The sequence below is a fragment of the Stegostoma tigrinum genome, chromosome 14 (genome assembly GCF_030684315.1).
Source record: "Stegostoma tigrinum isolate sSteTig4 chromosome 14, sSteTig4.hap1, whole genome shotgun sequence".
NCBI classification, from domain to species: Eukaryota; Metazoa; Chordata; class Chondrichthyes; order Orectolobiformes; family Stegostomatidae; genus Stegostoma; species Stegostoma tigrinum.
Genome location: NC_081367.1, coordinates 77,884,224 through 77,898,398, shown reverse-complemented (window position 1 = coordinate 77,898,398; position 14,175 = coordinate 77,884,224). Strand labels below are relative to the sequence as shown.

Here is a 14,175-nt window from a genome sequence, read left to right as displayed (position 1 = left end):
CATTTGTGACTCCTCAGATACTGAAACAGCCCATTTCCAAATGCAACAAGATCTGGACAACATCCAGGCTTGGGCTGACAAGGGGCAAGTAACATTTACACCACACAAATGCCAGGCTATAACCATCACCAATAAGAGATAATCTAACCAACACAACTTGACATTCAATGGTGATACCATCACTGAGTCCCCCACTATCAACATCCTGGGAGTTACCATTGACCTGAAAATCAACTGGACTCACCACATTAACACAGTGGCTACAAGAGCAGGCCAGAAGCTGGACATACTGCAGCTAGTAACTCACCTCCTGACTCCTCAAAGCCTGTCCACCATCTACAAGGCGCAAGTCAGGAGTTTTATGGAATACTGCTCACTTGCCTGGCTGGACACAGCTCCAACAACACTCAAGAAGCTTGACACCAGCCTGACTGGCACTATATTCACAAGCATCCACTCCCTCCACCATTGGGCACTGACTGCAGTGATTCAGGAAGGCAGCTCACACCCCTACCTTCTCAAGGGCAACTAGGAATGGGTAATAAATACTGACTCAGGCAATGATGCCCACATCTCACAAATAAATAAAACAAACTGTAGCACTGAATACATTTCTGAATCCTGAAACCGTTTGGTGCCCAAAGTGATTTTAAGGAGAACAGGAATTAGTGACAGGCCTATTTCCTCCCTGCATGGAGCACTGCCCAGCCCAGTTTGTCTTCATCCCTTAGATAATGGCACCGTCTGTATGAAGAGTGGCCCTAAAAGCCTTTTAATTGGTTTCTTATAGTTTGAAACTGGCTTGGAGATGAGATTATAACAATAGTGTGACACACTGACCAACAGCAGAAACTGAAGGACCATTTCCCACTGACATATCCTCATCAGCTGTTCAAAAATGCAGCCCCTTATTTCATATGTCCCATCATCCTTATGGAGGATTACCATTTATTTATAAAGTCACTAATATGCGGATGAATGAAACCTGTGTACAATTCAGGGGATACGCTTTTAGGGGGTTGGCTAGAAACAGAAAAAAGATCGAGCTTCGGGGGGAATGAGTCGAGCATGATGAATAATAGTATCAGCCAGGAGACTGTGCTACAGGATCAACCTGAATCACATTCTGCAACATCTATAAGAAACACATCAGCAGTCGTCAAAATATCATTACCAATCACTATACTTATGGTAGATATTGACTGATTAAGATATCTGAAGCTCAAAAGCATCCACATTTCAAAAATTGCCAATAAAATACCTTATTATCTTATAGCCCCATCATTTATTGTGAATCTCTCCCATGGTTTCCAACCCTGCTGCTGTGCCTGATGTAAGAAACAAAGACTCTGCCTTGGCCTTTAATAAGCCTGAAGCATTTCAAATTTACAAGGTTGTTATATCCGACTTTTGCACATTTCCTGAAGATTACACCTCTCTTTCCATTGTTATAGAATCATAGTCGGATCCATAGAGCCATAAAGTTATATAGCATAGAAACCAATCTTTCAGTCTAACTTGTCTGTGCCAACCAGATATCACAAACTGATTTAGCCCCATTTACCAGCATTTAGCCCACATCCCTGAAAATCTCCTTCTATTCAAATACCCACACAGATGCCTTTCAAATGCTGTATTGTACCAGCCTCCACAACTTCCTCTGGCAGTTCATTCCATACACACAGCACACTTTGCATGAAGATGTTTCCCCTCACATCCCTTTTAAATCTTTCCCCTCTCACCTTAAACCTATGCCCTCTAGCTTTGGATATTTATTGAATAGTTTTGAATAGCTGTTCTCAGGAAAATCACAGTCAGAACATATTACAAAGTATGACAGATCACAAGATTTTAATAATATACAATATTAAATATAAAAGTCAAAACTTGCTTTTGCTGTTGAAATAACTGCACAGAGGCCAGTATCCTCTCACCAAGTCACTTATATTTACACATGGAGAGTCCCTGACACTGATCCAGCTCTCAAAGAGTCTACTTTCAAAGTGAACACACCTCTGACACTCCTGTTTGTATCTGTTTGCCAGGGCTCCCTGATTGGCCCAGGTTAACAGCCCCAGTCAGGGAACCCATATTCTATGAGATCCACTTGGCATTCTTTCCAATCACTACACTTGTTTCCTCCCAAGTGCTTGGATTTTAGCAACAGGTTGATGCAGTAATTCGAACTGGGCTCCTGTCATTGAACAACTTGGTAAACCAGTATCATGGGGCAGAATGTTGGAGTATAAGAATGTGGTGTTCCGCTGAGACATTCATCACTTTGCATCGGTTGCAGCCCCTTTTTTCTTGTTAGAATTAAGAAAAAGTTTCTGTTGATAGGCATCATGCTACACTACAGGTGCAGGCTGTTAAAATGCAGGCTTCAGCTTATTTCTGTATGGTGAGCACCCCTGTATGAACACATTATTACTGCAAAATAATGGATACAATGGTAATAGCCCACATACATATTTAACATGTTTAAATTAGTAAAATATCCCTTTGAGTATATAAACAGGAGACATTATGGTAACAATCAAAATCAACCCCACACTCTTAAATGACATTGTTGGTTGTAACACAGACCGCTAATTTCTTAATCCATTCAAAATGATCATGTATTCTGAGTCACTGGGGAGGGAAATTGGATATGATAGAGCAGAAAGGAAGGCAAAAAAAAACTGGGAAGGAACCAACCAATAATGAAAAGGAGATAACAAATGAAGATCAGTTATTGATGTAGACAACTTGTGACAGATGGTATCATCAGAGGATGACAAGGCAACATCATCCCTAGTCACTTGTTAACAGTCATGGTCTATTAGGTACAATTAGATCGAAGTGTGGCAATGTATTATCAGTCAGCTTTCAAATTCATTAAAGCTTAAACTTCATTGAAAAAAAATCCTGTGTTCTGCAAATCTCATGCCAGATCGCTGCTGATTTTGTACATCAAAGAGGGAAAAATAGGTGTCATAAAACCCACCTGCCGTAAACTGACAATAGTTCAGTTACAATAGCTAATTGAAAGAGTGAACATTTTGCATGGTTTTTGTTGGATGTCCAATTTCATATTAGGTTATGATTGTCCCTGTGAATAATAGGCATCCAGAGTTTTTTTCAGGAATCACTTACGATCGTTATTTAAAAAGCACAGTGATTACATTGATTCTGTGTACTTTAAGACATTTCTTTGTAATTTTCTTCATTCGTTTCTGCTGCCAACATCTTCACATGGAGCATTTTGCCTATTGAACAACCTTTACTGCTATCATCAATGCTTCTACGGTCAGGCTCCATCTGTTGTGTTTTGGAAAAGAAGGGTCCGCAAGGCAAGTCGGGCTGTGCTAGATGTTTTATGCCGAAATGCCAATGCCGCACGTAGCCCACAGCTGGAAACACAGCTGTACATATCTCATTTGAGCAAATAATTAATATATCTGGAGTATTCTGTCACCTAATCAAGCTGTGATAATAGCCAACATGGCACAATACCGAATGCTAATAAGTGACTAACAGTAACTCTGGTTTCACTCATATGTAAAGCACATTCCCATGTCCTGACGTCATGAAAGGCACTATATAAATGCAATTTTCCTGTTTTTCCTGCCATTCACATGAAAAATATTTCACTAAATCTACACATCACACTCAGTGGGCTTGATAACCATTCACTCAGGCCAACCTCCAGCAGGAGATTTACCCACTGTCATGAGTATAATTTCGCAAAGTGAGGTAAATCAATATTAATTAAAATTACATCTTGGAGACAAGCTGTGATGCAGTGTAAAAGCACATTGGTCCCTGAGGTAACAGGCTGGCCATTAAGGAAATTTAGGGAAGAAAAGAAATGTGAAGTTATTAGCTTCTATCTAAAAGAGAAGCCAACACTCTTAAGGTCCCTTGAGGACGGAGGAGAGGGGAAGGGAAGGTACAATGTTGTGGTGGGAGCAAGTGGCAGACAATGGTGGGGGGGAATGCATAGTGCTTCGGTGAGGAGGGTGCGAGTGGCAGTGGGGGGGTAGGTATAGTGTTTGGGTGAAGAGGGTGTGAGTGGCAGACATTTGAGGGGGGGAGATATAGCATTTGGGAGAGGAGGTTGCGAGTGGCAGTGAGTCGGGGGGAGGTATAATGTTTGGGTGAGGAGGGTGCGAGTGGTAGACAGTGGTGGGGGGAGGTATAGTGTTTGGGTGAGGAGGGTGCGAGTGGTAGACACGCGGTGGGGGGAGGAGGTACAATGTTTTGGGTGAGGAGGGCACGAGTGGCTGAGAGTGAGGGGAGGTATAGTGTTTGGGTGAGGAGGTCGCGAGTGGCCGAGAGTGAGGGGAGGTTTGTGTTTGGGTGAGGAGAGTGCGAGTTGAAGACTGTGGAGAGAGGTACAATGTTTTGGTGAGAGCGTGTGGGGAGTGTGGAACAGAATGAACTTTAGTGCCTCTTTACTTCTGTTAAGCAAATGCACTTCAAAGTGGAACAGCATAAGGTATCAGACATTGTGTGATATGTCAGCCTTTCAGGCAACTGTATTCAAACATTGCGAAATTAAACTCTTCAGGTTTCAATTTATTAATCAATTATTAGCAGAGTGGATGTTTGTCTCATGGAGAGTAACAGTTTGCATATTAAGGCCTCTGTGAGTCTCACATTCATTAACATGAAGGTAGAATTTGCATTTCTTGATCGACTGTTACAGTTTTAATATCCTTTTTTCTTGTTTTACATCAATCACTAAAACCAGTGCCACCACAGGCCATCATTAACCTTCCAAATCTCCCGCTAAACAAATACTACAAGAACTCACTAATTTGTAGATCAAACAGCCACTTGCCCGTTATATAATTGAAATGAAAGAGAGAATGTTATGGTTCTGAAGTGTAAAGTAATTACTAGCTGTTAATTGCTCACTTGCGGTGGCTCCTTTTTAATTAAAAGGAACAGCTAGTTGTATGCCGATAAGCTGCAGTCAGAGACTGTGGGTTTTAATTAACAAATCATTGGGGAAAGGAAACATTTCTTTCACTGCAGTCAGTACCTGAACCAAAATCCTCAAATGTTCCATCAAGATTAAGAAAACAAGTGGCCGGCTGGACCAGTCACGTTTGATTTGAATGAAAGAAATAGTTATTTTGAAGTCCTTCAAGTTCTACTGTCTGTCCCCCAACCCCACTGGTGCTTGTTGGGAGGGGGGTTGGGGGAAGGAGGGAACTAATCTTGTTCTAATGGTTGTGATCACTCAAGTAAAGAAATTTAGCTACTTTCCTCTTGACTTCATCATTCTGGGTAATTGGCCTGTCTCAGATAAGCAGTCCTTTCTTAACAGCTTTTTAAAGTCTGGAAAGCCCACAGACTGTGAGTTTAATTACTGGCCATATTTCATAGCAGTGAGCGAGAATGGAAGGCAGAGAGAGTTTTACCAATGATCAGCCCCAATGCTATCATCAGTGCCAGCACCACCCACCCCAATTCTTATTGTTGATGCCTGTTTCAATTTAACTTCATCTGTTCATTCATTTAGATACAAAATTACATAAATACACTAATCATCAGGACCAGTATCATTCTTTTTTTTCTAAGGGGTATGATTCGGGAAATTTGGTTCAGGATCATCAGTATATTTGTTCAGGTATTTACAAATTGTCCCTCCTCTCAGCAGCTCAGATTTTGGCTGACACACACTGGCCAATTCAGGTAAGTACGCCTTTAGCGTTTTTTTTTAATGAATCTATTTGATTAGAAATAGCACAATATTGGAGAAATAAAAAATCTGACTTATAGCTCAGGGAAATCAGTTCTGAGCTCAAAGACATAGATTCTCTAGTTTATCAGAATAGACAGCGTGTCACCAGTACATGCGATGAAGCAATGCCCATACAGAATTCAAAGCGTACAGTTCTGGTCACCGCATTATAAGAAGGATGTGGAAGCTTTGGAAAGGGTGCAGAGGAGATTTACTAGGATGTTGCCTGGTATGGAGGGAACGTCTTACGAGGAGAGGCTGACGGACTTGAGGCTGTTTTCATTAGAGAGAAGCACATTGAGAGGTGACTTAATTGAAACATATAAAATAATCAGAGGGTTAGATAGGGTGGATAAGGAGTGCCTTTTTCCTAGGATGGTGACGGCGAGCATGAGGGGGCATAGCTTTAAATTGAGGGATGGAAGATATAGGACAGATGTCAGAGGTAGCTTCTTTACTCAGAGAGTAGTAAGGGAATGGAACTCTTTGCCTGCAACGGTAGTAGATTCACCAACTTTAGGTACATTTAAGTCATCATTGGATAAGCATATGGACGTACATGGAATAGTGTAGGTTAGATGGGCTTGAGATCGGTATGACAGGTCGGCACAACATCGAGGGCCGAAGGGCCTGTATTGTGCTGTAATGTTCTATGTTCTATGTTCTATGTTCTAACCAACCTCCTGGCAGATCTGGTTTTAACATTGGTAGTAATTTTAAAAATTATTGCAGGACACTTACTGGGCCACTCAGAGCTGGTTGGTAGACCAGAAATGGTTGTATTTAAGGCAAAAGGCATGAGATAAAACTTTCAATTTAATGCCCAATTTACTGAGGTTAAGTTTGAAAAGATGGGAGGAGTCTCTCTTCATCACTGAAATTCTCTAGCTCTGACAACATCCTAGTGAATGTCCTGTGCACTATCTCCAGTGCAATCACTCCTTCCTACAATGTGGCAATCAGACCTGCACACAGTACTCCATCTGTGGCCTAACTAAAGTTTTGTACAACTTCAATATAACCTCCCAGCTCTTTATCATCTATTCTTTGAATGAGTAAGGCAAGTGTCCCATATGTCTTCTCAACCTGCCCTATCACCTTCCAGAATCTGTGGACAAGCACCCCAAGATCTGTTTGTTCCTCTGAGCTTCCTCGCATCCTCCATTCATTGGGTACTCCTTGATCTTGTTCCTTCTTCCAAAATGCTGCACCTCACACTGCAGGGATGTCCCAAGACTGCCAGGTATCCTGGCTGTGATGAGTGGGAGGATAATGCAAACTGGGTATCAGAAGGGCATCCATGGAGGCCATGGACCACACCTAAATGACACTTAGCCTATTGCCTGCTTTCCTTCTGAGAGAGAATGACACAAGGAAATCAATGATTTTCTGATTTACAGACTGCTCTCGTTGCGTTCATTACATTCCAATTTCCATTTTCCAACATACAGATCAGATATACAAATGTCCGAAGTTATCCAAATAATTTGCAGCAGAAGAATGTGAACAAGACCATAGGACATTGAGGCAGAACTCAACCATTCAGTTCATCAAGACTGCTCTGTTTTCAATGAGATCGTGGCTGATCTCATAATCCTCATTTCTATTTTTCTGTCTTTTTCTAAAACAGTCTTCATTCCCTTACTGCGTGCAAATCTGCCACATAGTTTGTCAGCCTTGACAGCCCTCTACTATAAAAAAATTTCACAGATTCACTAGCCTCTGAGAAAAGAAATTCCTTCTCATTTCTGTCTTAAATCTGTGACTCTTGATTCTGAGATTATGTGCTCTGGCTTTAGAAGGACCCTGTCAAGTTCTTTTAGAATTGCTGGTCAACCATTATTCTTCTAAATCCCAGTGAGTTTTACAAGGTTTACAAGAATGATCCTGGGATCAAAGCCTTGTCATCTCAGGAGCGGTTGAGAATTTGGTCTGTACTTGATGGAGCTTAGATGAATGAGAAGCATCTGATTGAAACTTCCAGAATGCTGAGAGGCCTGGATAGAACGAACATGGAGGAGATTTTTCCCATGAGTTGGGCAAACTAGGACCTGAGGGCACAGCTTCAGAGTGAAGGGTGGGCCCTTTAGAAAAGAGATGAGGAGGAATTTCTTCAGCCAGAGGGTGGTGATGCTTTGGAACTCATTGCTGCACAAAGCTGTGGAGGCCGAGTCATTGCGTATATTTATGGCCAAGATAGATAGTTTCTTGATTATCAAGGGGATCAAGGGTTACTCAGAGAGTAGTAAGGGCGTCGAATGCACTGCCTGCAACAGTAGTAGGCTCGTCTACTTTAAGGGCATTTAAATGGTCATTGGATAAACATATGGATGATAATGGAATAGGGTAGGTTATGTGGGCTTCAGTTTGGCTTCACAGGTCGGCGCAACATCGAGAGCCGAAGGGCCTGTAGTGCGCTGTAATGTTCTATGTTCTTCTATGTTCTATGATCTATGTTCTATGTTCTGTGTTCTATGAGAAGGCAGAAAAATTAGGTTGAGAAAATTATCAGCCATGATTCAATGGTGGAGCAGACTCGATGGGACATATAGCCTAATTCTGCTCCTTTATCTTATGGTCTTGAAATTTTAATAAATTAGAATCTAAAATTTGTTGACAAAACTGTAACTGAACAATTAACTGTATCTGAATCATTACAAAAGAGAATATTCTGGTAAATGAAGATATAACTCCTCAAAGAGAAAGAAAAGGCTAAGCCCAATGTCTTAAAAGTGGAATTCACCAGTTTTAGAATCTACCCACCCCAGGCCTCATCCCATAAACAACCACTTCCCCCTCATACCCTCCTCCTTGAATTGACACAGCTTGTCCATCTTCTTCGCACCTATCCGCATCTCCCACCTCACTGACCAATCCCCGCCACTCCTTACCTGCACTCACCTATCTCATCCCACCTACCTTCCCTCCTCTCTCAATTTATTTCCCAGCTATCTTCCCCCTCACCATTTCTGAAGAAGAGTCCAGACCCAAAATATCAACTTTCCTGCTCCTCTGATACTGTCTGGCCTGCTGTGTTCCTCCAGTTCCACGCTGTGTTATCTCTGACTCCAGCATCGGCAGCTCGTGCTCTCTCCAAATCTACAGTTTGCTGAATGATAAATGAGTTGGACATAAAAATATCCTCATGATTGTTGTCAGGTAGATGCTATCTAAGACTCACTCGGCTAAATAATGAAGGGTCAAAGAAAAAGAGATAAAGCAAAGAAAAGAATTTGAGAGAGAGTAGGAGAAGAGAGTAGAAGCTGACATGGAGTTGAATCCAAACAAAATTTCAAAGAAATAGATAATTGCACAGGCTGCTTGTACTTGACTTCAAAACCATGGAAAAATGTAAAAAAAAACGGGTTTGTTGCAATGGGTGATTTTAACTTCCCCAATATTGACTGAGACTCTGGTTGTTCCAGGGCTTAGATGAGGCAGAATTTGTCAGAGGCATAACGAAGCTTTCTTGAAACAATTTGTCCAGAAGACTGGAGAATAAGTAATGTTGTTCCTTTGGTTAAGAATGGCAACAGGGATAACCCAGAAAAATATAGTCTGGTGTGCCTTATGTCAGAGGTAGGGAAATTATTGGTGAAGATTCTTCAGCACAAGAGTTAGTCACATTTGGAAAAGAGTGGCCATATTCAGGGTAATCAGTATGGCTTTATGCAGGAGTGATCCTGTTTCACAAATTCTTTGAGGATGAGATAATGTTGATTGAGGGTTAGGAGACAATATTCAGTGGATGTTGTCTACATGGACTTCACTATGCACTTGCCCAAAGCTGCTCATGGTAGGCTCTCATTAGCTCTCAGGGGGTTCACATTGAGTGTAAGTGATACAAAATGAGCTTGATTATGAAAGACAGAGTGTAGTTGGAGAGGGGTGTTTTTCTGACGGGCGGACCATGACCAGTGGTGTTCCACAGGATCAGTGCAGGGGCCTCTGGTGTTTGCAACATGTATGAATGACTTGGGTGAAAGTGTAGGTGGTCTGCTTAGTAAGTTTGCAGATGATGCAACAAGTGGTAGAGTTGCAGATGGTTAGGAAGATTGTCAAAGGATAGAGCAGAATATAGGTCAGTTGGAAAGTTGAGTGGAAACATTGCAGGTGAAATTTAAACCATACAAGGTTCAGATGTTGCATTTTGGGAGGTCAAATGTAAGAGGAAAGTATACAGTAAATGGCAGGACCCTTTGGAGCATTTGTGCACAGAGAGATCTTGGGTGCAAGTTCATAGCTCCCTGAAAGTAGCATCTCTGGGGATACAATGACCTTGTGGTATTATTGCTGGACCTGTTAACCCAGAGATCCAGGTAATGTTCTGGGATCCTGGGTTCAAACCCCACATTAGCACATGGTGGAATTTGAATTCAATAAAACGAAAGACCAATTGTCGGAAAAGCCCATCTGGTTCACCACTATCCTTTATGGAAGGAAACTGCCATCCTTACCTAGAGTGGCCTACTTGTGACTCCAAACCCACAACAATGCAGTTGACTCTTGGCTGCTCTGTGGACAGTTAGGGATAGGCAGTAAATGCTGGTCTGGCCAGTGACAGCCCCATCCCATGAATGACCAAAAAAAAAAGTGGAGGCGGTGATAAAGAAGACATGCACATTGTTTGTCTTCATTGAGTATGAAAGTTGGCGAGTCGTGGTATAGCTGTACAAAACTTTAGTTCGGCCACACACAGACCATGGTATGCAGATCTGGTCGCCATACTATAGGAAGGATGTAGCAGCTTTGGAGAGGGTTCAAACCAGGTTTAATAGAATATTGTATCAGTGATAATGGGAACTGCAGATGCTGGAGAATCCAAGATAACAAAATGTGAAGCTGGATGAACACAGCAGGCCAAGCAGCATCTCAGGAGCACAAAAGCTGACGTTTCGGGCCTAGGCCCTTCGTCAGAGAGCTCTCTGATGAAGGGTCTAGGCCAGACACATCAGCTTTTGTGCTCCTGAGATGCTGCTTGGCCTGCTGTGTTCATCCAGCTTCACACTTTGTTATCTTAACAGAATATTGCCTGGATTAGAATGTATTATCTAAAGGAGAAGTTGGATAACTGTGGATTGTTTTTGCTAAAGTATCGAAGGTTGAGGGGTGACCTGACAGAAGGATATGAAGTTATGAGATGTATGGATAGGATGGATAGTCAGTGTCTTTTTCCCAGTGTGGAATTGTCAAATATTCAGGGGCATTGGTTGAAGTGACGGTGGAACAGTGTAAAGGAGGCGTGTGAGGTAAGTTTTTACACAAGGGGTGGCAGGTGCCTGGAACTTGCTGTCAGGGAAGGTGGTAGAAGCACTTACAGTAGAAAGATTTAGGAGGCATTTAGACAGACGCAGTAGATTGATGGTCAGATAATGTGGACATGCCGGTGTTGGACTGGGATGGACAAGGTCAGAAATTACACAGCATCAGGTTATAGACCAACAGGTTTATTTGAAAACACAAAATTTCAGAGCCTTGCTCCCTCTTCAGGTGTTTGTGAGAAAGGTGATGTCAGATATAGAATTTATAAGTAAAAGTTCACCAGGCCACACCATTGATCAGGATGTATTAAACAAACCTAAGAGGCTCTTCAATCTTTAATCAGTTTGAATGTTTTAATTGATTAATATGTATACGTAAAACCCTGAATTTCGTTCAAGACACTATCCTGTAAGAATTAAACGTGGTTTTCAGTGAAAAAGTGAAATTTTAGTTCAGACAATGCATGTTAGGTGGGAGGCCTTGTTTAGAATCTGTTTGCTTTGTCTTGGAGTCAGGCTGGTTTTATTTCTAAAGTAGGAATTTATACAGCACCACATTGACTGACTATAAATTGTGTTCTTCCTCGGATCTTTGGGTAAATGTCCTCAAAGGCAAACTACAGGATACACTACAATGCAGAGTCACCGAGCAGAGGCTGATAGCCATGAGGACGGCTCCAACCGAGATCTTGGGTTCATGCCGTTCCACAGGCGACCCCACCTCGTGATATACTCTCACACTCGCACAGAGTCACGCTCTCCCATGCGCACGCACACGCACACGCGCGCACACACACATGCACTTTGTCTCGCCCCATACACATACGCAAAGACACTCTCTCTCTCCCTGCCACCCCCTGCTGCGCGTACACACACATACACACACACACACACACACACACACACACACACACACACACACACTCAAATCCATGGGGTGAATGTGTAATTGCAGATGCATTCTATTTTGTTCAAAAAGCACACAATTTAGAGACAGTCAGTGAATGCGGTGTTTTATAAATTCCTACTTTAGAAATAAAACCAGTCTGACTCCAAGCTAAAACACAAACAGATTCTAAACAAGGTCTCACACCTAACATGAATTGTCTGATCTAAAATGTCACCTGTTCTTTACACTAAAGCCTTTAGTTCTCTCAGGGCAGCAACTTGAAAGGAATTCAGGGATTTACGTATACATGTTAATCATTAAAAATGTTTCAATTGATTAAAGATTGAACAGTACATTTAAGACTGAGATAGACAGGCTCTTGATTGTCAAGGGGATCAAGGATTACGGGAAGAAAGCAGGAGAATGGGGTTGAAGGGCTTATCAGACATGATTGAATGGCGGAGCAGACTCAATGGGCCGAATTGCCTAATTTCTGCTCCTATTTCTTACGGTCTTATAGCATCTCAGATTTGTTTAATACATCCTGATTAGTGGTTCGAGCCTTTGATCTTTTACTTATAAATTCTGTGTCTGATATTACCTCTCTCACTAACACCTGAAGAAAGACTAAGGCTCCAATAGCTTGTGTTTTCAAATAAACCTGTTGGACTATAACCTGGTGTCGTGTGATTTCTGACTTTGTTAGTCAGAGAGGGATATGGGCCAAATGCAGGGCAAGTTTAGGAACTAGTATAGTTTGAGACACTTGTTTGAGATGTGCAAGTTGGACTAAAGGGACAGTTTCTGTGCTGCATGACTCTATGACTCCATAAGAGGTAGATAATACAAGGATAGATCATGAGCAGACAGTTGGGAATGGTACAAACATGTTTGGTTGAAGGGCATGTTCCAAGGTTGTACTATTCCATTTTCTAAAGTGGTTGTTCCCATGCAATCTGATATTTTGCAGATGCTGGCATATCGAAGCCGTCTTCCTGATGCACTATCAGTTTCCCTGTGATAACCCCCCACCTGCTCCCAAACCCATGCAATCTTGTACATGACCATTCATTCAGTGTATGGACTGAATTCATGGATATGAATTGTAAAAAAAAAGTTAAAAAAATGTAATGTTGTCGTCTATCTCGAAAGGGTTGGAACATAAAAGCAGTGATGTGCTTCTGAGGCTTTATAAAGGTCTAGTTAGAACAAAGAACAAAATGATAGCACAGGAACAGGTCCTTCGGCCCTCCAAGCCTGCACCGATCGAGATCGTCTGTCTAACCTGTCATCTATTCTCCCAGGGTCTGTATCCCATTGCTCCCTGCCCATCCATGTACCTGTCCAGATACATCTTAAAAGATGCTAACGTGTCTGCATCTACCACCTCCACTGGCAACGTGTTCCAGGCTCCCACCACCCTCTGTATAAAGAACTTTCCACACATATCTCCCTTAAACTTTCCTCCTCTCACTTTTAACTCATGACCCCTAACAACTGAGTCACCCACTCTGGGAAAAAGCTTCTTGCTATCCATCCTGTCTATACCCATGCAATCTTGTACATGACAATTCATTCAGTGTATGGACTGAATTCATGAGTATGAATTGTAAAAAAAAAAGTAAAATAAAAGCCTCAGTCATAGTAATGTCCCATTTAGAATACTGTGTCCAATCTTGGGCCCCGCATCTCAGAAAGGACATACTGGCGCTGGAGCATGTCCAGTGGAGATTCACACGAATGATCCCTGGAATGGTAGGCCTAACGTACAATGAACAGCTGAGGCCCCTGGGATTGTATTCATTAGAGTTTAGAAGGTTGAGGGGAGATCTAATAGAAACTTACAAGATAATGTATGGCTTAGAAAGGGTGGACGCTGGGAAGTTGTTTCCGTTGGGCGGGGAGACTAGGACCCGTGGGCACAGCCTTAGAATTAGAGAGGGTAAATTTAAAATGGAAATGAGGAGACACTTCTTCAGCCAGAGAGTGGTGAGCCCGTGGAATTCATTGCCACGGAGTGCAGTGTAGGCTGGGACGTTAAATGTCTTCAAGGCAGAGATTGATAAATTCTTGATCTCACAAGGAATTAAGGGCTACAGGGAGAGTGTAGGGAAGTGGAGCTGAAATGCCCATCAGCCATGATCAAATGGCGGAGTGTACTCGAAGGACCGAATGGCCTTACTTCCACTCCTACATCTTATGGTCTTATAGTCTTATGGATATGGTCATGGGTTGCTTCTGGAATCATAAAGTCATAGCCGGCTGAGCAATGGATGCTGAAAATATGCATT

The 14,175-nt window shown here is 42.2% G+C and overlaps 1 protein-coding gene across 7 annotated transcripts in view; it reads right to left on the bottom strand.

Moving 5' to 3' along the window:
* Positions 1 to 14,175, bottom strand: part of mecom (MDS1 and EVI1 complex locus) — a 992,273-nt gene that overhangs the window by 738,000 nt on the left and 240,098 nt on the right. The window lies entirely within an intron of this gene.